At 40.7% G+C, this 26,978-nt stretch overlaps 1 protein-coding gene across 6 annotated transcripts in view; it reads left to right on the top strand.

The window, feature by feature from the left end:
- Positions 1-26,978, top strand: part of NR5A2 (nuclear receptor subfamily 5 group A member 2) — a 125,709-nt gene that overhangs the window by 22,949 nt on the left and 75,782 nt on the right. The gene's annotated exons all lie outside the window — the stretch shown is intronic.

Below are 26,978 nucleotides of genomic sequence, written 5' to 3'. Positions count from 1 at the left end.
AAAGTTATAGGGAAGTTTGGGATCCGAGAGTAGCTACCAAAACTGTATTTGGTGGTCAGTGATTTCGTTCTCTGTGTTGAAAACAAAACTGAATCCTGGGTTTGATTTCTAGTCTGTCTGTCACAAAATCAATTTCCTCCTGTTCCTGTGGCTGCTTCAGACACCTAGGACTTTGGGAGGAGATTTAAACATCTCTGAGAGAAGGACAGTACAAAGCAGACTTTTAATTTAAAGGTTTCTGTTTAAAGTGGTGTGTGCGTGGATGGGCTGGGGAACGTGGAAGCCACGTGCAAACGGAAAACAGTGCTTTCCGTGGCCGTCTTCACCTGGCACTGTGATCTGCAACAAAAAAATTATCTGAATGGATCCGAGTAAGTTACTAGGCTACCACCAGCCTGCTGTTAGGATGCTGAGCGGTCCAGCCCTTCTGTCTAGGCCTCTGTCCCGCGCGTACAGACGGCTGATGGCGGGGATCACTCCGGGGGGGCGAACAGAATGCACTGTTAGCTGTCAGGCCAGACCCTCTGAGGATGGAACCACCCTGGGATAGTCAGGGCGCTTATCATTAGAAACCAAACCAAACCAAAGTTTCCCGGCGCTCTTAGGTTCACGACTTTGTCCCTTAAGAGAACAGGTAAGAAATTGGAAAATGAAAATGAAAATGATGATTTTACATACAGCCTGAAAGGTTAGGAAATGTACAAGTGAGGAAAGCACAGCCTTCCAAGTCAGAGGAAACCAGTTTGCATTAGATCTTTGCTACTTAGTAACTGTCTTTGTGGGCAGGTCCTCAATCTCTGAGCCTTAGTTTTCTTTTTTTTTTAAATATATATATATATATTTTTTTAAATTTATTTATTTTTTTTGGCTGCATTGGGTCTTCATTGCTGCGCGTGGGCTTTCTCTAGTTGCAGGGAGCGGGGGTTACTCTTTGTTGCGGTGCGCGGGCTTCTCATGGCGGTGGCTTCTCTTGTTGCAGAGCACAGGCTTTAGGCGCGTGGGCTTCAGTAGTTGTGGCACACGGGCTCAGTAGTTGTGGCTCGCGGGCTCTAAAGCGCAGGCTCAGTAGTTGTGGCGCACGGGCTTAGTTGCTCCGCGGCATGTGGGATCTTCCCGGACCAGGGCTCGAACCCTTGTCCCCTGCATTGGCAGGCGGATTCTTAACCACTGCACCACCAGGGAAGCCCAAGCCTTAGTTTTCTTGTAGGTAAAATTGTAGGTGTGGTGTTTGGGGGGTGATGGAGGGTATGGAGGGAATAGCAATACGTGTATTGAAGAGGTTTTTCGAGGAATAAATGAGACTATATGGGCAAAGCATCTAGTCCTGGGAACCCGGCCTATATTATATACTCAATAAATCAGTGCTATTTTAAAATTGCTCTTATTGTTTTATGACAAGTCTGTGGAGGCTTTACGTATTACTCTTATATTCAGGAAAAAAACATGCACTTGTACTCTGATTAGTTTGACATTGGAAAACAGTATTACCACATGTGTGGCAGAAAGTAAAATTGTATAATAGTCATTAACTACTGCCAGTTGAAGACCTCAAATTTGTCAGGCAGTTAGTTGGTGTAAGATGGATGCAAAGTGGAATAAGACAGAATATTTGCTCTCAAAGATTTTATGATAAGACAATTTCATAAATATCTATTCAAAAAAGAAAAAGACCGTTGAAGTCTGTTTCACAAAAGCGTGGGGAAAGAAATCATGTGTATTAATTACATGTGAAAAAAGAAAGGAAGGTTATAAAGTGAATATAGAGCCCCCCAGGTAGGACTTTAAGAGTGCTAGGAAAACACTCTCTCCAAATTTCTCTTTTCTTTTCCCTGTAATTAAATGGTATGAGATTCTTTTCTAGGGCATGAGAGTTCATATTTGGCTAAAATGTAAACACTTTTGAGAACGGGACATATTAAAGCAATATCAGTCATTTATACTGTTGTTTAAGGCATTTATCAGTCTTTCATGAGAATATGCATTTAAGAGGGAAAGGGAACAGATACAAACCCTGGGGGTGACACCTGTAAGGGGTGAGAGGTGCCCCCAGGAGAAAGAGACAAACTGGACCCACTTCACCATTTGCCTTGGGCTTACACTGATTCCGTTTTAAGTATTTTCCAGAGAAAGAGAAGTAGAATTTCAGAATAACTTAGGGGTCGTTTAAATATGGAGTTGCGAGGTGACCATTTGCTTCAGAAGAACTCCTTTTCCTTTGTTTATAAATTTACTTTGTGGAAACCAGACCAAGGCGTTTGAAGCCAGCATGGAGACGTGGGTTGCCGTGTATTTCTCCAGGGCAGAGGGTTTCAAACTTCTGAACTAAGACCTGCAGTAAGAAATACATTCTACCCTGAATCCTGGTGTACCAAACACATCACACACACATACACAATGCACACATGCACACACACATACAACTGAGCCAGAGTTCCACTAGACAGTACATGATTTTGTCCATGTCATGCACTCTGATATTTTCTATTCTGTTCTGCTTTAGTCTAATTTATTTCATGCTTTTTAAAAATTTCTGGTCATGACCCACTAAATTGATTTCACGACCCACTAATGAGGTATGACCAGCAGTCCGAGAAACAGTGCTCCTGGGAAGGTGTCATGGGTCTTCTGGGTGTTGTCTACCTGCCACCACTAAGAACGACTCCTGGACAAGGCCTCTCCCCGACACCACCACCCCCGCCGCCGGCCCCACCGCCTGGCCTCCAAGACATCCCCGAAACCTGCAGCCCGGTCCCTGCCTACCTTCCTGCAAAACTTGTGATTTTTTTTTTTTTTTTTTTAAACTTGTGATTTTAAAAATATCGTTTGGGAAGATGAATGCTCCCCTTTACACATTTGTCTTTTTCTTGTTAACGTCACTGCAAATTACCCATCAAGCGATATACTTATAGGGCAGATCAGATTGCTTATACCTCTACAACCCCAAGATGAAAAGGCACATATTTGCTCCTGGAGAGTAATAGGATAATAAGGCAATTTTGCAAATGACCCCTTGCTCGCTCTCCCAGGACAAGTTACACTCTCTCCGTGGATAAGAAGAGGGCATACAGATTCCATTTGTTTACTATTTAAGGGATCAGAAGGGCCAGAGGAAATTTGGTGGGTTGTTTTGTTGTTCTACATAGTTACAAGGTGCAAAAAGAGATATTCTGGTTCCCATTCAAAATATTGGAACGGGAAAGAGGAAAGTATAACTCCCAAACACACATCTTGAGACATAGCACATGAACAGCAAAAAAGAAAAAGAAAAATACAATATACTCAGAGAGAGCGTGCAATTTCAGAGCTGGATGATGAGCAGGGAAAAAGAGATAGAGGGTACATGTAAGTGAGCTGTTTCGTTTTTCTCTCTACCGGTAAGGAACAATCTTGATCTCCATCCAAAAGCATGGCATGGAAAAGTTGAAATGAACACCCTGAAACTAGTAGGTTTCCAAACAGCACGTGTGTATCCAATGATACCCCTTGCCTGGAAACCACAGATTTTCCAGATCTGGAAGAGACGGTGGGGGTCGTTTGATTCTACCCCCTCCATTTACATACGAAGAAGCTGAGGCAGGGGGCCTGTGGCTTGTACCAGATTATACAGCTACCGGAGGGCAGAACTGGGACTGGTTGATTCAGGTTCCCAGAAGCTGTGCTTCTCCGCAGCCCTGAACCCCACCCCACAATGCACACACACAAAGAAGCCGTGTAACCTTTGACTCCAAAAATACACGCCTTTGCCAGCGAAGCTAAAGCAAATCTCCACGTTATCAGAAGTCCATCACTACCACCCAATTACTAAATCACTAATAATCAGGGAGATAGATTTTCTCTGAGCCCAGACGACCCCCTGGGAGTGAGTGAGTCACTTTAGAAAGCTACTATAATTCTCGCAGGCCACTGGGGCATCATTCAGTGAAGTGCATCTACCAGCCGGCACTTCTGAGCCCTGGAGGAGTGTCCAGAGCTCTCTGAGTGCCTTTCCCTCTGCACACAGCCCTCTCTCTGGGAGAATCTGGTGTGGCAACCACGTGCAGTTCTGTTCTGCAGGAAAATGGCTAAAGGAAGTTACGTCCTGGGTCCTACGTGATGCTGGGTGTAACAGCATGGGTTCCTTTTTATGTATGTTTGCGAAAATAGGAAGGAAGAGAATTTAGGATTGTAACCAGTTGATAGATGGGCCACGAATTACTGAAGTATGACCATATTTTTGGGGTAGTGTCGTGCATTCACTATACCTTCAAATCCTTTTTTCTTTTTTTTGGCTGCATTGGGTCTTCATTGCTGCGTGCGGGCTTTCTCTAGCTGCGGCGAGCGGGGGCTACTCTTCGTTGCGGTGCACGGGCTTCTCATTGCGGTGGCTTCCCTTTGTTGCGGAGCGCAGGCTTTAGGCGCGCGGGCTTCAGTAGATGTGGCACACGGGCTCTAGAGCGCAGGCTCAGCAGTTGTGGCGCACGGGCTTAGTTGTTCCGTGGCACGTGGGATCTTCCCGGACCAGGGCTCGAACCCGTGTCCCCTGCATTGGCAGGCGGATTCTTAACCACTGCGCCACCAGGGAAGTCCCTCCCTTCAAATCTTTAAACCTTGTCTGTCTTACAGTGGCCTATACTCTTGACTTTTCCTTGTGTTTTTGGAAATCAAGAGCGAATTCCAGAATCCCCCCTTCCCCCCCGGCCCGCCATATCATAGAAAGCACTGTCTTTGTGAGTCAAGAAGATTGTGCTTTTTTCTTTCCGTTATTTTTCTCCCATCTGTGTCTTGAGTATCTCACAAACACAAGAGCAGTGAGAAAATAATTCCCACTTTGTTGAACAACTAATGAATCTGGAGGATCTATTTGATCTTCTAATGAGACCAGATGTCTTCAGAGGATTCTGGGAATGGGTATAGAAGAACTTCCCCTCCGTGAATGATCCTGATACATGGAGGAATAAAAAAAAAATTCTAAATTAATCCTGAGTGAAACACATAACTAGTGTTCCTGTGGAAAATAGGGCTCAGAGGCTCAGGGAGTTTGTGCCAAAGGAATTCAGCCGTGCCGAAGCCAGTTTTCTCGAAAGTGAGGAGACTGGGGGTGGGAGCAAGCCTTTTCTCTCTGCTCTGGTGCAGAAGCTTTTTGAGCAGAGTTTTATTTATTTATTTTTAACACCCTAGATCACTTTTCCCAAGCCTTAGTTCACTTCTCCCAACCAATATAGGTCTGCGGTTTGAGATTTCGTTGGATTTGCCCCAATTTTTTTTTTTTTTTATTGGAGTACAGTTGCTTTACAATGTTGTGTTAGTTTCTGCTGTGCAACGAAGTGAATCAGCTCTATGTAAACCTATATCCCTTCCCTCTTGGACCTCTCCCCCTCCCCCTGTCCCCCCCATCTAGGTCATCACAGAGCACCAAGCTGAGCTCCCTGTGCTATACAGCAGGTTCCCACTAGCTGTCTATTTTACAGAGGGTAGTGTGTATATGTCAATCCTAATCTCCCAATTCGTCCCACCCTCCCCTTCCCCCCTGTGTCCACATGTCCCTTCTCTACGTCTGCATCTCTATTCCTGCCCTGCAGATAGGTTCATCTGTACCATTTTTCTAGATTCCACATATATGTGTTAATATACAATATTTGTTTTTCTCTTTCTGACTGACTTCACTCTGATGACAGACTCTAGTTTCTCTTTTCTCACTCACGTGGCTTCTCCTCCTTCCCTCGGGATGCCTCAGCTTCCTAGAGGCACCTGCAGGCATTGCTTTGTACAGCGTCGTGGTTCCTGGGACCCCTGTCCTCGGCTGCATCTGCGTTTTCCCTGCAGGTGGAATGTGGTGGACCAGGAGGGCACCCGAACCCCATAGGTCTGAGGATGGATGGAGAAGCATGAGAAACAGTTGAGTACATAGACCCTAGGAGTGGGCTGCATTCAAGGACAGTAGATGGTACGTCTATGTGGCCCTGTCTCTGAGTGAGGGGACCCCACGCAGCGGGGTTTTCTGTTGGGGGTAGAAGGTCACCTTCAAGGGCAAGGGCAAAGGAGACTGAGCGGGGGAATGTGTGGACCCCTGTAACGCCCATGCAAAGACAGCTTCGAAATTCTCCTTGTTTCTCAGCAGCGGTGCGTGGCAAGGCCCTGCTACCTATGTACATTGTGTAGCGACATTTCCACACAATCCCACAAAGGGCTACCAATGTGTCCCTCCCTTTTAACTTCCTCCCTGGAAATCATTTTCAAATGCCGTGTTTCTGACCTCCCAGGACCAAGTCTGTGAGTTCTTCACATACAGCGTCCTCTGAAGGAACAGCCAAACACCTGGAGGAGAAATTGTACAAATCTGAAGTGCGCAGGACTGCTGGGCCCTGCTGCTGTTCATTTCTCTCCAGAAACTAAAAGAACACCACGTTAGCTTGAATATTTAGAAGTGTCACCAGGATTACACAACATTCGGGATTAACTTTACAACCAACCTTGATCCGACTTCTAATTCTGTAAGAATGCTTTTTCTTTACATGGCAAATAGACTAATTGGCCAATAGTTCTAAAGTCTGTCTTTATTGCACAATAAGAGCGTTGCAAAGGCAGAAGGTAACCCCAGATGGGTGCCTCTTGTCTTTCATTTGGGGAGCGCAGAGATAACTGGCCTTTCATCCAATGGCTCACAGTGTTGATTTTTAAAGTCTACAGCGGGACCACCTCCTGTGAATTGACTATCACATTTCTAAATACCCTGTTTACAGAATACTTTACCTGTGAGAGCAGGATAATTATTTCATTTAAATTAAAAACATATTTTTAGGGGGGGATGAAATACAGACGGTACCAGATCCGTGTTGAATGGATACACCCAAGATGTGGAGGAGGAGGATGGGTTGGGAGGGATGGGGGTAAAGGCAGCAGAGATAACATTCTGTCTTCACTTTTAAGCGACACTGAATTGCTAATTGGTAATCGGAAAATTCTCAGGATGTTTTCAGTGTCTTCTTAAGCAGTGTTCCTGATGTGATTGATACAAACACACTCACATTCATTTGGTAAAAAATAATTCCACTCACATATAGGTTTTGGGTCCCACGTGGATAGGTTTTGGGTCCCACGTGGTTCCCCCGGGCAGATCTTGTGTGTATATATCACAGAGTTTTGAGTACATATCCTGTTCTCAGATGTGTTCTCTGAAATGTTGGCTCATTCTAAGACCTGTTTTATTTTGACCACTGTATCTTGCCTCGTCTGAAATCACCACAAATCCTTCTTTACCACACACATCCCAGCACCACGGTTGTGCTTTTTTGATCTGAAGTCGTGATGGATAAGAGGCTTGGCTTACTGCCTAATTTAAAAAAAAAAAAAAAAAACTACTAAATATTACATTTCCCCTTGTAAAATAACGATACAGATTATAGTGTTTGTGCAGAAGTGTTGGCAACAGAATTCTTCAAAAGTTTTCCTTTGGGTGATGAAAGCTGTTATATTATTTTGACTAGCTAATCAAATTAATTGGGGAGCTTGAAGTGCCTTAGATTTTCCTTGTACAGTTATCAAAGTGGGAAATGTAACTCGTGGAGCTGATGAAAGGCATCTCTCACAGTATTCTTTCAATTATAAATCTTACAGAGGGAAGAAAGAACAGTTCTGTTGCTAAAAACTCAGGGCTTGAAATGCCCCTTAATGTTAATTGCTGTATTAACTAGTTAACACATTATTATACATTTTAATTGATTCTTGCTCCAGTTTTGGAGAAAAAAAATTCTGGATCTGTTTGGCAAGTAAATTAAGGAGGGAAGATGCTTAAGCACAATAATATTACTGTTTATATTAGGTTTAAATCATGCCAGATATTTGCAGTACAAACAGTAGCCCTCACTTTTGCGGGGTCTAACTTGCTTTAAAAGCATTAATAGTTTGCACTCATGTATTGGGATTTGTGGTTATGAATGTTTTCAAAGGAGTTTTATTTGACCATTGAGAATTCCTTTTACGGTTTTATCAATGACATGTCACAATCTTGAAAACATAACTTCATTCCAGTCATGTATTTGGATGGGTCCAGCTGAGGGTTGGCTTTTGAAAAGAATCAAAACATATTACACCTGCATTTCATTCACCAGGACGTAGCATTTTTCTTTAGGGTTGAATCCCACTCTCAAGCTACCTGTAAAACATTTCTGGCATAAATGATGAGTTGTGACCTAGGATTAGGACAGATTTCAGCTTTTATTCATTTATGAATTCACTTGTTCACCCCCTCATTCGTCAAACCTGTAATGAGTTCCTACTGTGTGTCGGTCCCCTTGCTACATTACTGCAGACAAGACAAAAGTGGGCCTGGCCGGACACAAGTTACATCCTCCTGGGCACTTTTCTCAATTAAAGTAAATGCAGCACCAAACACCACAGCCAACCCTGACTCTGAAAGCTTGTGCAGCTACTTGTGACTATGCTTCCGCTGATGTTTGAAATGTATTGGAACTGGAAAAGACAATTGACTTCTCACAGACAACAGGCCGACCTCTGAGAAACATGGCAGTAGTCCAATAATGACTAAAACTGAGAGATAGAGGTTTGTCCAGAATGTAGGGTAAGCTCTTGGGGGGCGCCTACCCAGCCTGGGGCAGGGGAGGGGGAAGTCTTGGAGGATGAGTAGGAGATGTCAACCAGCTGAGCAGGTAGAAGTGAGGGGAGTCAGGGAGACGTCCCCAGCAGAGAACAGCTGGTGCAAAAACATAAGGCCTGTGCGCTGTACTTTGGGGACCAGCGCATAATTCCTGTGGTGGGAAGGTGAGCATGTAGGGAGGTGGCTGGACAGGAGACAAAGGTCACTCACATGGGCTCCTAAGTAAGGATTTTATTCAAGGCAAAGGGAAGCTACCATGGGAAGTTGAGACGGGGTGACCCAGAGGGATTGGAAGTGTACCACAGTGACTGTTGGATATATATGCCTACTGTTTCCTTTTTCGTTTTGTTTATTGATTTATCTTTGGCTGCGTTGGGTCTTCGTTGCTGCGCATGGGCTTTCTCTAGTTGCGGTGCTCAGGCTTTTCACCACGGTGGCTTCTCTTCTTGCGGAGCACAGGCTCTAGGCGCGTGGGCTTCAGTAGTTGTGGCACACGGGCTCAGTAGTTGTGGCGCACGGGCTTAGTTGCTCCGCGGCATGTGGGATCTTCCTGGACCAGGGATCAAACCCGTGTCCCCTGCACTGGCAGGCGGATTCTTAACCACTGTGCCACCAGGGAAGTCCTGTTTCCTTTTTTGAGTTCAGCTTTGGTGTGGTTTTCCCTCGTTTCCCAGCATTTAGCTGAAATACATTCCAATGATTTCTTTTTATGTATCGCTTAAAACTTTGTTGTTGTTGTAAAGAAGGCATATAGTTGATATCTTTTCTGTATAGTTTGTTCTTTCTGCTATTCTTTCCAATAGGCCTTTTCCTTCTAGGTAAATTCCAGTTAATTGGTGACATGGATATATTTGAGGTCTTGGTCTTTGTTTCATGTTTAATTTAAACAAATGTGACATTTGAAAATTTCTTCAGTATAACATGTGTTTTGACCAGAAAGCTTTTTCTTTTTAACCTTACACTTATCTGTTGCTGTTTATTTCATAGTCATTGATTTAGTGGCCCCAAATCAGTTTATATTCACGTTATTGGGGGGAGGGTGCTATCTAGCCCGATGGACCTAGAGCTGTCACATACCAGCTTTTAAAATTATTTGTTTGAATCATTCATTCATTTATTCATTCAATACATGTTAATTAAATACCCACTAAGTGCCAAGCCCTACTCTAAACCAGAGGGTGCTGTTGTGAACAAGACCAACAGGGTACCGTTTTTATTGACATTCACTTTGTAGTGGGAGGGAAGCAGATGATAAACTGCCGAGAAAGATAATGTGAACAGTTAGAATAAATGAGTGAGGAGGGTAGATAGGAAGAGAGGGAGCAGTTAGAGGGCTTCAGAGAAGACAGACGTGAAGGGTGGACACTTGAACTGAAATCTGAACAGCAGGAAAGAACCAGCCTTGCTAAATCTAGTGATGTAGCAGTCCAGGCACAGGAACAGCAAGTGCAAAAGCCCTGAGGTGGAAACCAGCTTGGTATTTTCAAGAAACATGAAGAAGGCCAAAGTGCATAAGTCAAAGAGTTGGCAACGTGCAGCCCATGTAGGGCTTGGATTTTATTGTTTGGGATACGAACTCTTAGGATTTTAGGCAATGGAGTCTCTTCATCGAATTTCATTATAGGAAATGTTGCTCTGGCTGTAGGTGGGAAATGGGTCAGGAGGAAGCAAGAAAGGGTGTAGGAGATTCTAAGCCCAGCGGCTTAGACAGGGCATGACGGTGGGAATGGGGAGAAGCGGATGGACTCAGGACACAGGTTGAGGTAAAGCCGACAGAATTTGCTCAAAGGGGCTTTGGGAGAAAAAGATGAGACAAGCACAACTTGGGTATTTGGCTTGAGCCGTTGAGAGCCATTTGTTGAGAAGGAAAGGGAACCAGCATCTCTGGGAGCAGGGCCTGCAAACTTCCTAAAATGCTCCTGGAACAGATAGACGCAGAGGCCAGGGCTGGTCCTTCGATGCCTGCTTTGGGAACCACTGATTATTCTGGAGAACACAACTAAACCACCCCATGCAGATAAGAATCCAAGCTCTTCTTAGAGGGCAGGATTCTCCACACTCCCCTGCAGTGTACTTCAGAGTTAGCAGCAGTCAGGATGCTCTTTGATTTGCAACTTAAACCCTTCCTTCTGCAGAAGTGTCACCCCCTCTGTCATAAAGTCAAAACAGGAGGGTACCCTTGGCTTGATTCTAACCTGTTACTGAGTTACAGCTTGTTGAGTTGCAGCTCCATGAAAACCTACAGATACTGTCATTAAGGGATTCAAACTGATTTCAGCAATCAAGACACAGGAGTCTGGTTAAGACTGGACCCCTCTGCCGACACAAACTGACCAGGATGCAAATTCAATCGGAGTGGCACCTCAGGGAAATTAGTGGCTGAGGACATTCACTGCTTGATCCCACGTGACTTCCCCCTTCCAAGAATGTAAAACAGATTTGGATCATCAAACCTTTAAGAGGATTTTTCTTACTTCAGTGTGGATTCTCTAGAATTTGACCCCAAAGTTTGAGTCACCACCTTGACATGGACTCAGTTTGTTTTCCTCCACAGTCCTTTTTTTTTTTTTTTTTTCACAGTCCTTTTTATGAGGAGACAATTGCTAGTTATTTTAAATATTCTTTCTAAGCTTTATCTCCAATCCTTTCATTATCTTTGTTGCTTTTCTAACAACTTTCGCTTTCTTTCCTGTAGTAGAAGTCAGAGATAATGTAAACTGTAGTCTCTCCAAAGCTTCTCTCACCTCAGCGCAGAGCAGTGGGCAGTGTTTGGATTATAAAACAAATCCAGGGATTTACCTACAAAATTATAGATGGGCATGAATATGCCAGACATACCAGAATCAATAACCCTGCCAGCAGCAATGAGTGTTTTATCTACTCCGAAAGGACTTTGTTTCCCGCTGCTTAGTACCTTACTTAATTTACTTCTAGGCACTGAAAAAACCCTGATACTATTTTGTCCAGTATCTTTGCAGTTGAAACAACTTCTTGCCCACTCACTTATTAGCCCAAGTCAGTGGTCATTTGCAACACAGACTGACCTCAGCTTTGTGGACCCTGAAACTTACACAATTTAGGAAGCACTCGATAAAAACAAAAATATCTTCTCTTTTGCACATTTTACAAACTTTAGTTCTTGTGCATAGAATTGCTTGGATTCCCTCAAGAGTCTGGAGAGCGCTTATACATGGGAAGGTTCCTGAAGCTTAAGCTCATTCATTTCAGGTATAAATGCCTCTGATTTGCTTTCTGCCAAGGAATTTCTTGCATAGGTTATCACTGCGGCTAGGAGGAAGGTGGGGATAAAGAATCTGCATGGTGGTCAAATAAGATTTAAGTGTGGACCACCCAAATTGAATAACACAGATACGAAGCCCAGACACCTTTACCGAGTTTTCTTTCTAAAAATAATTCCTCATTGGTCATGGGACAAAAGACAGTCTTGCCTGTAGACTGAAGACGTAACTACAGCATCGTTAGATGCTCTCTGGCTGGTCCACCTTCTCCTCACCTAGACTCACTGACTGGCCTCTCTGACACATCATCCTGTTCCTCTGACTCCACTCTCCTTGCCCTAAGACATGTCTCATACACATATCCAACCAGTTTATGCAGAAAGTGCCATTAAGTTCTATTTCAGTTTTGATGAAGGATTCATAGAGAATTCAGACTCTCCGATAACAGTAGTACTTCGTGTACATGTAGGTGCCACAGTGATCTCATGAGAAACGTTAGGGGTTTCCCATGGTGAGATGATGAAAGAGGATATAAAGGTTTGGGGGTCCTCAGATTGGAAAAATTCAGTTTTTTCCTTCCTCTTAGAATCACATTGTAAACTATTACGTGATCATACATTTCCTGTTTGATTTTATTTACCCAGTCTTTGACTTACACATCTGAGTAAAAAGATCAGAGCTCTGAAGGGATTCGTTAGGAAGAACATTGGAAAATAGAATCTCTAACTGGGTCTCAGTAGTATGCACATCCATGAGTGGTTACCTCTAAGCTGGACTTGTCGGCTTTTAAATGGGACCTTGCAGAACGTTTTGATGAAGAGTTTAGTCTCGAGAGCTCAACATTCAAAATAAAGTTTAAAGGTTTTGAGAGGTTTTTAAAAAGTGAATTTTACTCACTTCTAGTATCGCTAAAAGAAATGAAGTGAATTTCTCAAGTGTTTTTCATTTGTGAGATGGTATGACTATATAAATTGTGCAGAAGAACTTACATGTTCTTGCCAAAACAAAAATAAATAAAGAAATGGGGTGATGGATGTGTTAATTAACTAGATGGGGGGAATCCTTTCAAAATGTAGCAGGGAGGGATAAACTGGGACATTGGGACTGACAGATACACACTACTATATATAAAATAGGTAACTAATAAGGACCTACTGTATAGCACTCAGTAACGCTACTCAGTACTCTGTAATGACCTATATGGGAAAAGAACCTAAAAAAGAGTGGATGTGTGTATACGTATAACTGATTCACTTTGCTGTACAGCAGAAATTAATACAGCATTGTAAATCAACTCTACTGCAATAAAATTTTTTTTTAAAAAGTAGATGTATAATCAAATCATCACAATGTACACTTTAAATATCTTACAATTTCATATGTCAACTGAATACATCGATAAAACTGAAATAAATTCATTTATTTATTGTACAGGGGACCAAAGGAGTATGTATCTGTTGAACGGATGGGTAACAGGGTCCCTTTGTGCACTAACTATGGACTTTTGTTTTGAGGAGTAATTAAGGTAGAGAGGAAAGACAGTCTAGCAAATTCTATGAGCCAAGTCATACTTTGGAGTGTCTTGTGGTTTTTATATATTATTTCTAAATAAACTACAAGTCAAGGATCTCCTTTAAATAAAATGATCAATCAGGAGGTTTCATGGACTGTTCCTGCATAATAACGTTTAATAGAAAATCTGTTCTAAAAATTGAATGTATCAATGAATCTGGATTAGAGCTGGTTCAGGTTGCTGACTCTGGCTTCGTGGCAGGATACCCTACCTCGTGACATATAAACATGAGTTGTGGCGATGGTTAGTAAGTGAGAGAATTCTGGAAGAATTTGTAGGGCAGAGGAGAAACGCGTTGACATCCTTTGGAACAAGAGAGTGAAAATGAATTTATTTTTAAAAATTTTTATTGGAGTATAGTTGATTTACAATGTTGTGTTAGTTTATGCTGTACGGCAAAGTGAATCAGTTATATGTATACCTATATCCACTCTTTTTAAGATTCTTTTCCCATATAAGCCATTACAGAGTATTGAGTAGAGTTCCCTGTGCTATACAGTAGGTCCTTATTAAAATGAATTTATTTTTTGAAATGAGAACAGACTACCCACTTTTCCAGATTCCTGTCCTTTTATGAGATTTTTTTTTTTTTTTGAGCCATTTTCTTCTTTGGTTAGGAATTATTTACCCAGATGACTACCTAGTGAGAAATTAGAGATCAGTCACATGTCGTATAGAACCATTTAGATGAACGTTCTTTGATTTCTAAATCAAATGTGCCACACAGAACACACTTTCACAGTGTTATATCCATAAAATAGTGGATATATCACGGTGCTTATATCCACAAAATAGTATTTCACGTGCTTTTGCAGTAGGTTTTTCCACGGCTTTGAGCCCTAACCCACTTCACTTCAGGAGGAAGGAAAAAACCCCACTAAATCAATGATTAGCTTAGATCTGAAAGCACTTTGCTGCAAAGGTGTAATATCTTTACAGAGGTTTCTGAGGTAAAGAGTATTTGTTTAGCTTTAACTTTATCAAAATAGAACACTAGGTAAAAACACATTGAAAGGGCACTTGAAACAGCAAAGCTGCCCGGAATCTATTGTTCCGTTACATTTGAGTGTCGGGCAAATCCAGTTGTTAAATTATCTCATGTTGAGAATTGGTAAATAAATGTTTATATAATTGCTCCCACTTTTCCTGACTCTCTTAGTTCGATCAGTTTTAGAGTAGAGAAGAAAAAAAAAAAATTTATTAAAAGAGAGCTTTTGAGATTGAATCCTCTAATTAGCTGCTGATTATTTCTCTAAATAGACTATCTTCTTTTTTTCTTGTAATATTAGTTCACTTATTTATTGCATGAAAGATTCATTAAATTCTATAGTGCTTTGCAGTTTTCAAAAGCTTCACACACATGATTTCATATAATCGCAGAATAACCCTCCCTCCTCACCCCTATATTGCCCCTCCCCCCATCAAACTGGTAACCACTAGTTTGTTCTCTGTGTCTGTGAGTCTGCTTCTTTTTTGTTTTATTCACTAGTTTGTTGTATTTTTCAGACTCTACATATAAGTGATATCATACAGTGTTTTTTTTTTCTCTGACTTATCTCACTTAGCGTAATGCCTTCCAAGTCCATCCATGTTGCCGCAGATGGCAAAATTTCATTCTTTTTTATGGCTGAGCAATATTCCATTGTATATGTGTACCACATCTTCTTTATCCATTATCTGTTGATGAGCACTTAGGTTGTTTTTGTGGCTTGGCTATTGTAAATAATGCTGCTGTGAACATTGGGGTGCATGTATCTTTTCGGATTAGTTGGGGTTTTTTTTCAGATGTATATCCAGGAGTGGAAATTCTGGGTCATATGGTAGTTCTATTTTTAGTTTTTGAGAAATAGACTATTTTCAATTTTAAAAAAACCACTTAATTGTCTCCATTCTAGTGGATTTAAAGCTGTGATGCAAAGCAGAGCTGATATTCAGGAAGACCGCAGGGGCCGGTACACCTGGCTTACTCAGCATCTCACTCCTCCCAGACAGAGCCAATCATAATATTTAGCAGATATTTTTTTCTGAAGGTCTTAAAAGTTGATCAATTTAAAAACAGACGTACACAGGCTATCTTGCATTTGATTTTGTGATTAGAACAGTCTGTGTTGTGTTATGAAGGGATCCAGGGACATGGAATGCTGCTTCAGGTTGACAGAATGTGTTTGTCTGTTGTCTTAGATATGAGGGAGAAATTGATTTATCTTTGCTATGACTGTCTTCACAAGGAAATACTTGTAAACAGATAGGCTCTAACTCATCAAAGATGAAGGTAATAGATGGGAAAAGAATTTGAAAAAGAATAGATACATGTATATGTATAACTGAATCACTTTGCTGTACACCTGAAACTAACACAACATTGTTAATCAAACTATGCTCCAATATAAAATGAAAATTTTTTTTAAAAATCAAGGTAAAGAAACAGCAGAAGTAAACTTGGCAAAATTGATCTTCCCGATTTTAGATACTTCTTATACCAGAAAACCCATTGGCTACAAAGGGAATCCCTAGGTGGGACCATTTACAGAGACTGGATTCCAGCAAGCAGTTTAGGGGGCAAGGGGGGGAGAAAATGAGGCTTTTTTTTTTTTGGCTGCGTTGGGTCTTCATTGCTGCACACAGGCTTTCTCTAGTTGCGGCGAGCAGGGGCTACTCTTCATTGCGGTGCGTGGGCTTCTCATTGCGGTGGCTTCTCTCCTTGAGGAGCACGGGCTCTAGGCGCGTGGGCTTTGGCAGTTGTGGCTCACGGGCTCAGTAGTTGTGGCTCACGGGCTCTAGAGCACAGGGTCAGTAGTTGTGGTACACAGGCTTAGTTGCCCCACGGCATGTGGGATCTTCCCGGACCAGGGCTCGAACCCGTGTCCCCTGCATTGGCAGGTGGATTCTTAACCACTGTGCCACCAGGGAAGTCCCAAGGCATTTTTTAATATTATATTTTTAACCATATTATATAGCAATCAGATATGTTTTTAAATGATAGTCCGTTGATTAATAAACTCCTTGTGGGTTAGTTATAGTAGCAACTTTGCTTCAATATTCAAAAGACAAAATTTGAGTGATTTGAGGATACATGAGCTGCCACATAAGGTGAGATTCTTTTAATCAAAACATCTAAAGGTCAAATAATAATAATTCATATAAAATTTGGAAAGAACACACAGTTGTATACCCCTTCCACACCCCACCATTGAAATCTGTTTTTAGTTAATAGGAAATGGGAGTAAAATATTTTATTGAGTCTAAATATAGGCTTTCATATATTAAAAGAAATGCTATTTACAGGTGATTTGTTACTAAATAAAATCTTGGAGGGACACTTTTAATTACCAAAATGGTAAGGTAACAATAAACACAGGAAATATAAATGAATAAAGTGTTCACAGACTCACACTGCTATAAATAACCCCCCAAGTCTGCTACTATTATTAGCATGGATGAACAAAAGAAGAATCCAGAAATAGAAAGGGGAAGAGCTTCTCGGAGAGCCTTGTATTCCATGGCATAGGAAATATTTCTAGCAAGCTCATGAATTTAGGGGGTTAATTGATTTTTAAAGAGGACATTTCCATGCTATCTGTTTGCCAAGGAAATTCTTTTTACTGGCATGTTTGTAAAGTTGGCAGGCTGTTATTTCCTCTGGGTGACAAAAGGTGTGATGAAGAATTTTATCTTGACCTCCTTACTAAAATCGGCACTGAGGGCTTGCCTTTTTGTTAACTTATTTGGTTATTATCAGATTATATCTCTAGAGGATTAGTTGATGTGGCTGAAGTTGGAAGAGGGAGTGGACAGCCCTGGACCAGGAGTCAGGTCTCAGCATCACCTGAGCCACCAGTGAGCTTTGGGTCAAAGCACTTATAGATGTGTCCCTGTGCCAGTTTCCTGATTGATGAATGTAGCAAACATGTATTGAGCTGCCAGGCCCAACGCTAAGCAGTGGGGTTACAAGGTAAATAAAAGTACCTTGTTCTTGCTCACAGGCCATTTGTGGCTGGGAGGGCAGAACTGGAGTTTACAAAGAATGTATCATAGAGATGATCCCTATGCAAGAACACAGGGCAGAACTGTACTCTATCTAAGGAAAGGGCACCCAGGAAAACTGTGTAGAAATGGGGCCATCTGAATCAACTCCATCTGGAAGGATGCCTCATTATAAAAAGGGATGAAAATGGCTGTACTTGGTTATCTTACAAGGCTCTGGTGAGGAACCAATGGCATGATAAAGGTGAGTTGAAAAACATAAAAGACAATATAAACATAGGCTACTACTGTCCCATATGACACATACAACAAATTTCTATTTTATCTTATTTTTTATAACAAAGGATTCACATGCATGAATAGTATCATACATTGTCTGCTAAGTTTTTTTTTTCTTTTTTCATAACTAGTGATGAGTGCAATTATTTGAGAACTGATTAACTGTAGTTAAGTGACAGAAAAACAAATCTCAAGTACTTTGTTTTTGTTTTTCATCAGTATGGCCCAGAATCAAAAGAAGAAAAGATAACTTCCCCAAATACAGCTATATTTTTCCATATGTGGTAATGATAGTAATTATTTTTAAAACAGTTATATTCGTGGTGATTTTCAGGATATGAAGTTATGATGATGAGGTATTTAGTATTAGTAGATTATTTTTTTAAAACATAAATTACTTATGCACAAAACTATGTGTCTTCTGGTGAAAAAGGTTATCTTTCTTAGGCAAATTAAGTATTAGATTTATCTCTGTCCAGTAGAAATTTATTATTTTCTTATCCTCAGTTGGATAGCTGACTCTGATTTAGTGATTTATTCAACAGGTATTTTTTGAGTGCCTATTATGTGCAGTGTCAAACAGGGCAAACAGTATCTTATAGAATACGTTCCAATATGTCTTTTTAGAGTGAAACATTTTTTAAAATTAATTTTTATTGGAGTATAGTTGATGTACAATGTTGTGTTACTTTCTGCTGAACAGCAAAGTGAATCAGTTATACATATACATATATGCGCTCTTTTGTAGATAGAACGAAACATTTTAAAAAATACATGGAAGTCAGGCATTGATTGCGTTTCCCCTCAGCACCTCCATGCATATAAGTGAATCAGGGAAAAAACAGGGAAGCCTCTGCTTCAGCAATATGCAAATTAATTTGGAGTATGCAAATAATTTGAGCAGACAATGCGTTAGCATTTAGAATTACCATTGTGAATAACTTTTACTCCCCATATGGTTTTTGTTTAAAAGTAGACGTGAAACAGAGAAAAGGTGTAAAACAGAGGAGAAATCTCTCCTGTGTCCTTGCACGGCTATTGATAGGTTAGCATAAACCATCGCTGGTACAGCCCAGGTTCAAGTTCAAAGGCACAAGCCCCAGGTCTGCATCCTGTGTCCACCCCTCCCTGTGTTCTATTCACACTGGCTTTTCTTCCGGAAGCTCTTTCGCCTTCCTTCTTTTAACAGCTTGGACTGAGGTGAGGATTCTCTAGGAGCCTTTATGAGCCCTGTGTTGCCAGGTTTCTAAAAAATGTAAGCATGGTAGTTTGAATTTAGAAAAAAAACACCAAAGTGTATATAAAAACTCTTCTGGTTTCATTTGATTTTTTTGTTAAGAAACAATGGTGTTTATTTATCATATTTGGCTTAGAATTTCTTTGGTTCTCGGTTCTCTCAATTTTTTCCAAGAAACTAAACTCAATCACAACCTTAGCAAACAAAACAGTTTGCAGTTGAGGGTGGGTGAGGAAGTTATATGAAGATTGAGTGGGAACATCAGCCCAAGGACATAATAGACAAGAAACCATGTTTTTCCTCCCTTTTCTTCAGAAGTAGTCTTCCGCATGGTTTAATGTGCTAACATAACCCCGGTTCCAATATTTCAAAAGATACAGAACTTCCCAGCACGATGATAAAGTTTTCCTGTGTTCCAATAATAAAACCTCAACGTACCAGTGACTTCCAGTTCCTCTGTGGCAACTACACCAACCAGGGCCTGAGTCCTTAGCCTGCAGTATCAGTGTAGGAGTCGGAAACAGATGTTCACGGGACAATGCCATTTGTTGTCACCGTCGATACTACGTGGCAACTTTCCCAAACGAAATTGTTTGTGGATGGAAAAGAATGTAAGCAATGATTCATGCCCAGGAATTTTTTTTTCTTTTTTTTCTTTTTTCTTTTTTGGCTGCAGGCTAACCATATTTTTATTTGTTTTAAAATCATAGACCATTACTGGATTAAAAAATTTAGGATAGCTTATTATTAGCAGATCTTTTCCATTTTGGGGGTCCAGCATTTCCTTCTAAAAGGAGCAACTATTTTAGGTGGTTTACTGGAAGTATTCAATGCCTTACTTTAGTCAGAGGATTCAGGTAATTGAATGGCATGCCTTGCTTTGTACTTTTGTTCATAATTTGGAAGCAGAGAGAATTCAAAATAAACATTAAGTAGAAACATATTTATTGGTAATAGGTAGCGTTACATGATCTTGATTTGAAATTTTCATGAATATTCCAAAGGCGCATCCACGCTTACCGTAAGAGACAACGGATTTATCTGTGCAAATTAAATATTAATTTTTAGAGAAGCTTAAACTGTGCTTACAATGAAATAGGTACAACAAAGCTACTTAAAACTTAGGCGCACCCTGTCCTACGACACACGCGCGCGCACACACACACACACACACACACACACCATCTATTTCAGGAAGGAAACCTAACAAGAATTCAAGGCATCGTATCCATCATTCTACTGCCGTTTTTGTCAAAACAAACTCTAATCCGCAGAGGAAAGTCTTTTAATGTTTATTCATAACAGCAGATGCCTAAGGCCGTAATTATAAAATGTTCTATGCTTTTTAAAATATGTAGGTATCTCTTAGAATTAGGTTTCTGTATCACAGAGAAATTATTTTAAGGGACATGACACAAAATCTGACTTTTAAACAACAGTCAGTGGAAAGATTGGGATCACATGTAAGGGAGGAGTCCTAGGTTAGGAATCAAGAGTCCGGAGGTCTCATTTCACTAACTAGCATTTTATTATAAAATCATGGCCATGTGGCTGCCTTTATCAGCCTATTTTGCCTCATCTGCAAGATGACAGGTCAGGCTGGGTGACCTTTAGGGACCTTTCAAGTTCTCACAGTTCTGGATTCTAGTTTGGTGGTAAAAACTTCGGGGCTTCGAATTCTAGTTTCTGTCAATCGCTGTTCACCTTCTTTGGATCACAGACACCTTTGAGTATCTGATGAAAGTTATTATGACTCTTCCCAGAAAAATGCATAAACAGGAGTTTGCACGCCATCCTGGGGCTTCATAGACCCCCCTGGAGCCCAGGGGCAGCCCCTGATTAAGAACCCTGTGTCTGGGTAGCTTCGTGTTTCTGTGAAAATTAAGGCAGGCATTTAAAAATGGCTCAAGACTTCAGCAGCAGAACTTTCTAATCATTTCTTTAAGTTAATTATTTTTATTTTCTAACGTTTCCACATGGTAGACATTTGACATTGGTGTCAACCTGCTTGAAGAATGGAAAGTCACGTTACTTGGCCAACTAAAGACTAATACGTATGACACTTGGAAGAGATCCTGTGTGTACACAACTAGAGGAGCGGGTGACAAAGGGTGTCATACCTCCCAGCTGAGGCCTTGCTTTAGAGCAGGAAATGAATGAACCGAGCTCTGCTTGCACCTCCCAATCAGTGAATCAAGACTGTTGTTGTTGTTTTTAATTTATGAAAAATTCAAAATTAAATGCTCCTACCAAAGAGACAAGGGGCCGGCCTAGGGAGGACTGTTTCCAGCCTTGTTCATTTTCTGTACCCAACACAGAATATTCAAATGCACAAAGTGACTGGAGAAAATCATAATTCAAGTGATAAATACTAAGTAGGAATTAATTCTAATTCAGTTTTAAGAATATCTAAACTGCTAATTTCCTTCCAGCAAACATCTCTGTGTTTTTAAGCCACCTAAGGGTAATTCGACATTTTCCTAAATTCTAATGTCATTTGGAGAAAGGTTTGGACTTTTTTATTTTTTTAATTTATTTTTTATTTTTGGTCACGCTGTGTGGCTTGTGGGATCTTAGTTCCCTGGCCAGGGATTGAACCTATGCTCTCAGCAGTAAAAGGTTGGAGTCCTAACCACTGGACTGCCAGAGAATTCCCTGCACTTTAAAAAGTACTTTCATGTAGGTGATCTCATTTGATACTATCATTTTTTTTTTTTACACATGATACATACATAACTAAACGTGTACAATTCCTTTTAATGAGTAGTGTGAGTCTTAAAAAATTTACTAACCCATTTCTTTCATCCAGCAAATTTATAATTTTCAGTAAAACTTTGTTTTTACCATCATAACTGTAGCTTTTAAGTTCTTAAGTGGACACATTCTTCATGTGCACACTTTTACATTTTTCGAATTCTATTAACTTCTCTGTATTAAGGTCAAATTGATAGATTCATGTTGCCTACTTCTGGCATTCACAGCAAGTCAGAGGCACTCTCCAGAAAACAGAAATCTAATCCTGATGTTACAGGGGGGCCCCAATACCACTTGACAGAAATGATTTCAATGAGGGCGCCCCGGCCTTACCTTTCCTATTTCACTAGAACAAATGGTATTGGTATTAGGGACATCCTTGGGTACCAGAAAACCCTCTCGCTTTGTGGAGCAGAGTTCCTTAGAGCGCTCGAATCCCATCTTTGATCTCCGGCGATATTTTTCTCTGTTATGTCACAGAGGTCACCTGGCTCATGTGTGACAAACTGCCTGCATAAGTCACAGTGCCAGTGGCAGAGATTTGTAACCATGCCCCTGGTCCATTGCCTTTGAATTATTTCACAGGCCTGCTGCTTTACATTTACACTCTGTCGGAAGATGAACAGGGGAAGGGAGTAAAATCAAGGGCAGGGTCTCATCCTGAAGGACAAGGGGAAACAGGTGGAAGGTTAATGGCCTTGGAGCGATTCCACAAGCCGCTCAGGCTTGATATATGGGCCTCGGGCCTAAAACGGGCATTGGCTTTCAAAGATATATTATTTCATTTGGGGAGAGACATTCTGGAGTTCCTGCATTTGTCTGCTGATAGATGACCCCCTGTCCGCAATTGGTTATGGCGTGTGAGTTTTCCTTGGGCCTGCTCCCGTACATAAAAATTTTGCTGAGCTCTCCAACCTCTCACGGGCCTGAGGAACAAGAATGGGACGTGTGCAAGCCGCCTACCAGGCTGCGGCTGGATTTCTGTTGCTATTTTAGTAGTTCCTTTTGAACCATGAGGCAAGTGGGGGATGAAAGAGACTTCTGTTCATTCATACAGTACTTGATAAGGGTGGCCTTGCCCAAAAAAATGAGGGCGGAAAGGATGGTGGGTATCAGACGTGTGTGTGGGTCGTGTAAGGTGGACCCAGGGGGATATTCGGTCATTAGGGTTTCAAAAGTTGCTCGCATGAAAAGACAGATGCCACCAAACAGCTTTGGACTTTCTGTTTTGCACTCCCCCTAAGCTTTTAATAAAGGGCTTAGTCTATTTTATTATTGTGTTCAGAAAGTTTGAGGTGATTTGGGGAAGGGAGAGAACAAGACCTTTGCAAAAAGATGCTTTACACACAGACCGATGATGGATTTGCCTAACGAGAACCACTGGTCGACGCCGCCAAAAAATATGTCTGATGGCTCACATGGTACAAGTGGATTGAACTGGACACCAGATTAATGGAACCAGTGTCTTGCATGAACCTTGTGTGGCCTCTCAGAAGTTGTACTACAGATTCTAAAGCTGCAGAAGTCACTTAATCTCTGCCTCCTAGTGTTCATAGATTTAATGATCACTAAAATATTAGGAATTCTAATATGCCTTAACTTATAAGTCTTCTGAAATTAATTATTAACTCTGGTTGGGGGTGTGTGTATATATAAAATCTTTGACTTTGTAATTCCTGATAACTGTTATACTAGCCTTGTCAGAGAGATAATGCTTATTTTTATGGCAGGCATTCAGGAGAAATGAGTTCTGTAAACTCACTATCTAAACACAGGTAAGTTTTCTTTCCAGTTCTTTTGTGTTCCACTGCCCTTGTGTTTGGTGAATACTCACACCACTGTATGAAGTGTTAAAGTTCTGTTTGTGGACATTTTTATTACACTGAATAGCTTTGTCAAAGGCAAATTCATTATCATCATAGATACATGGGGATTTATAAGAAGTTAATATTGGGCAAACAGTCTGATAATATATAAGTACCAATAGGAATTTAATTTTTGAATGAGAGACGCAGCTGTGCCACAAATTATAAATAATTCACACATACTTTACAAGGCACCCTTGTCCCAATCCTTATTCAGGCAACATCAAGCCCAGCTCTCAGTAGAAAGATGCACTGACCACTGGCCCTGCTAATAATAGGCTTATAGAGATGTTCATTTCTTTTCCTCTGGAATATTGCAAAAGCGCAGGTTAGACCAGACTGGGGGACCTGTTTAGTACCTGCAGGAAGAAGATGGCCTGAATTTTTTAAAGGAAAGCTTTCAGAATCACTAAGTAAAGAGACAGTTGGATGGTGAGTGGAATCTGCTTTTCCACTTGTTGCTTGGATAGAATGAGGCCCCCAGTCGGGGAACACCGTAGATAAAAGAATCCCAGCAGAAGGGCATGTCCCAAACCACACCAGGATGCTTTTCAGTCACAGAGTGTAATGTGGTTTTAGATTTTTTTGCTTGTGACCTAAACGCCTCATTTTCACGTTGGAAGAGTTACCAACTTTATTTCAGCCCTATTCACCCTTCCTCCTCAGTATTTCCCCATCAGTAGACCATCATCCTGTGGGTGATGGCCGTGCCTAAAGCAACGATCAAATCGCAGGCTCTCACATAATGGGGGCTCACTCTGAATTAGTGAGGAGCCCCAGTCTTCTGCATCTGTCAGGTCTCCCGCTCAGATGGACTCTTCCAGAAGGCCAGCCAGAGGAAGCCAAACACTTGCAGTCTCTTAATTGCTCATTTGCAGTTGGACAAAATGCTAAGCACAGAAAGGCTTCAAAGCCAATGGAATCTGCATTGAAAACAGGATCTCAGTACCCATAGTTGCTTATTGTTGCAAAATTAGAATAACAAATGTTCCCAGCATGAAGCCAACATAAACTTGCTAGAGTATTACTCAGCCTGAGACAGATTCAACTTTTTTCTTTTTTTTCCACAGCAATAGAAGATGCACACTTTGCCCTCTGTTTGTTATTCTATACTGTTCATTTTAATGATATATTTAAGTCTCCATCACACTTTGTATTTTTACGTATAATTACCCGTATTAAAAAAACACTCATTAGTGTTCTGTTCCACTGACTTAATTATGCCCTTAATTAAATCTTGACTAACTGGGGGTCACTGCGGTGTCAGTGGGATTTGTCACTGTTTGTCAGCAGGTGTCTGGTTGCTTCTGTTTCTGGTTTTCCTCTGGTTTGAATCTGTGTAAGAGCTTGCTTTTTTCCTCAATGCCACAGAGAGAGAGTTCTCATTGGAGGGAAGGAACAGTATATATTTGACAGGCAACTGCTCCCCGAAAGCTCGTTTGTAGGAGGACATTTTTGTTATCATTAGTCTAAGGATATCTCTGAATTAGGGGAAAGATGCTGAAAAAAGACCTGGATATCACAGATGCACTTTTTAAAAGATCAGTATGTTTACATTCTAGAAATCATAATCATATTCATGTATACAATTCTAAAATTTCCTTGAAGAACAAAAAATGATTTTTTGTGGTTGTTATGAGACCATCACATTAGATGTCTTGCACCAGGGTACTTTGTATTAATTATTTGACTGACATTTGTCATTGTAAAAATATAAAGCTAATTACAAACTCAGGAATCAAACTGAAACAAAAAAATGTCTTTTATGTGTCTAATGTTCACATAAAAGTCAACTCATTATTTGGAAGGACTTTTAATAATTAGACTGCTTATACCTTCACATTTCATATTAGAATGTTTTAGACTCTTGATATTAGTACATTACTTAAGGGAGATATAATTCCCATGTTTATGTCTATAATAGGCACCTAATGTTGATCTGAGTAATTGATTAGTCCAGTCAGGTTTTTATAATTAGTTGTCAGCTTTTCAACATAGACCCCCAAAACACTTGCTGTGAATCTAACATAAGCTCTAAGAAACTAAACTCAGACCAGATGTCTCTTAAGTTTTTCAGTCTAGAAATTCCTTTTTTTTTTTTTTTAAGATTTATTTATTATTTATTTATTTTATTTTATTTATTTTTGGCTGCGTCGGGTCTTAGTTTCGGTGTGCGGGTTTTCTCTCTCTAGTTGAGGCGCACGAGCTCCATAGTTGTGGCGCACAGGCTTAGTTGCCCCGCGGCATGTGGGATCTTAGTTCCCCAATCAACCAGGAATCGAGACCAGGGATCGAACCCGCATCCCTCGCATTGGAAGGCGGATTCTTTACCACTGGACCACCAGGGAAGTCCCCAGTCTAGAAATTCTGATTTTTCGAATAGCATTTATTTTCATTTAAAGGTAAAAAGTCACAATTTTTCTACCAGTTAAGATGTTTTTCAGAACTTAGATTTCTAGTGGTAACTTTAAACAAGACAATGGGTTACAGATATCAGACTATCAACAACATGAAACAGTATTGTCACCTTATTGTCATTATATTTTGATGTTTCATAAACCATTTAGATTTACCTACTAATAGGGTAGGGCAGAGTAAGAAGGAATTTTTAAAGAAACGTATACCGTAGTTCAACTCACTGTATTTCTGAAATCAAATCAATTCATTTCATCCTAAGGCATTAATTCCAGCTGCCTCTTCTTGAGTAACAAATATTCTCTTTTGTTATCCAAATTATTCTCAATGCAAATCTCATTTGAGGTTTCCTTTAAATTTCCTTATCAACTTTAAAAGTAATTTAAAATTTAAATATGTGAGCATACATGGTTTTTAAATCAATTTAAACGGTGAGATGATACCAATTTTTATGGATTCTGTGGATTCCGGTACAGCCTCTTAATAGTCCCTGGAGAATGAAAGACTGGATCCTGTGTGTAACCTCAAGCAGCTACCGAAGCAACATGAATCCCGATTTCCTTACACTTACACAGCTGAAGTCACAAATGTACAGCTGAGCTACCATAGCGTTGGTCAGATAATTTTAAGATTCCTTCTTTCATTCAGTAAATACTTATCAAAGGTCAGTTGTGTGCCACTTACATTTTAGGACTTAGAGATTCAACATCCCTCCTTTTGAGGAATATATTTTATATGTATTTTAGTGGTTATGAAATTTTTTTTGAATAATTACACTGACAATAAAAGCATTTCAAATTTATCAAACTAGCCTAATCAAGGATTAAAGCTACAAATCATGGAATGTTTCTGCTCCTCCTCTGTTTAAGCCTCCAAGAGACTCCCCAGTTCTCCCACCCAATGAATAGTATGAGTTCAAGTACATTCCCTGGATATGTTCAAAGATTTTTTTTTTTTTTTTTTTGGCCGCACAGTGCAACATGCGGGATCTTAGCTCCCCACCAGGGATCGAACCCGCACCCGCTGCAGTGGAAGCGCA

This window comes from Balaenoptera borealis, assembly GCF_965194805.1.
Source record: "Balaenoptera borealis genome assembly, chromosome: 1".
Lineage (NCBI taxonomy): Eukaryota > Metazoa > Chordata > Mammalia > Artiodactyla > Balaenopteridae > Balaenoptera > Balaenoptera borealis.
The sequence above is the reverse complement of the archived record's forward strand: the minus strand, read 5'-3'. Positions and strand labels throughout refer to the sequence as shown.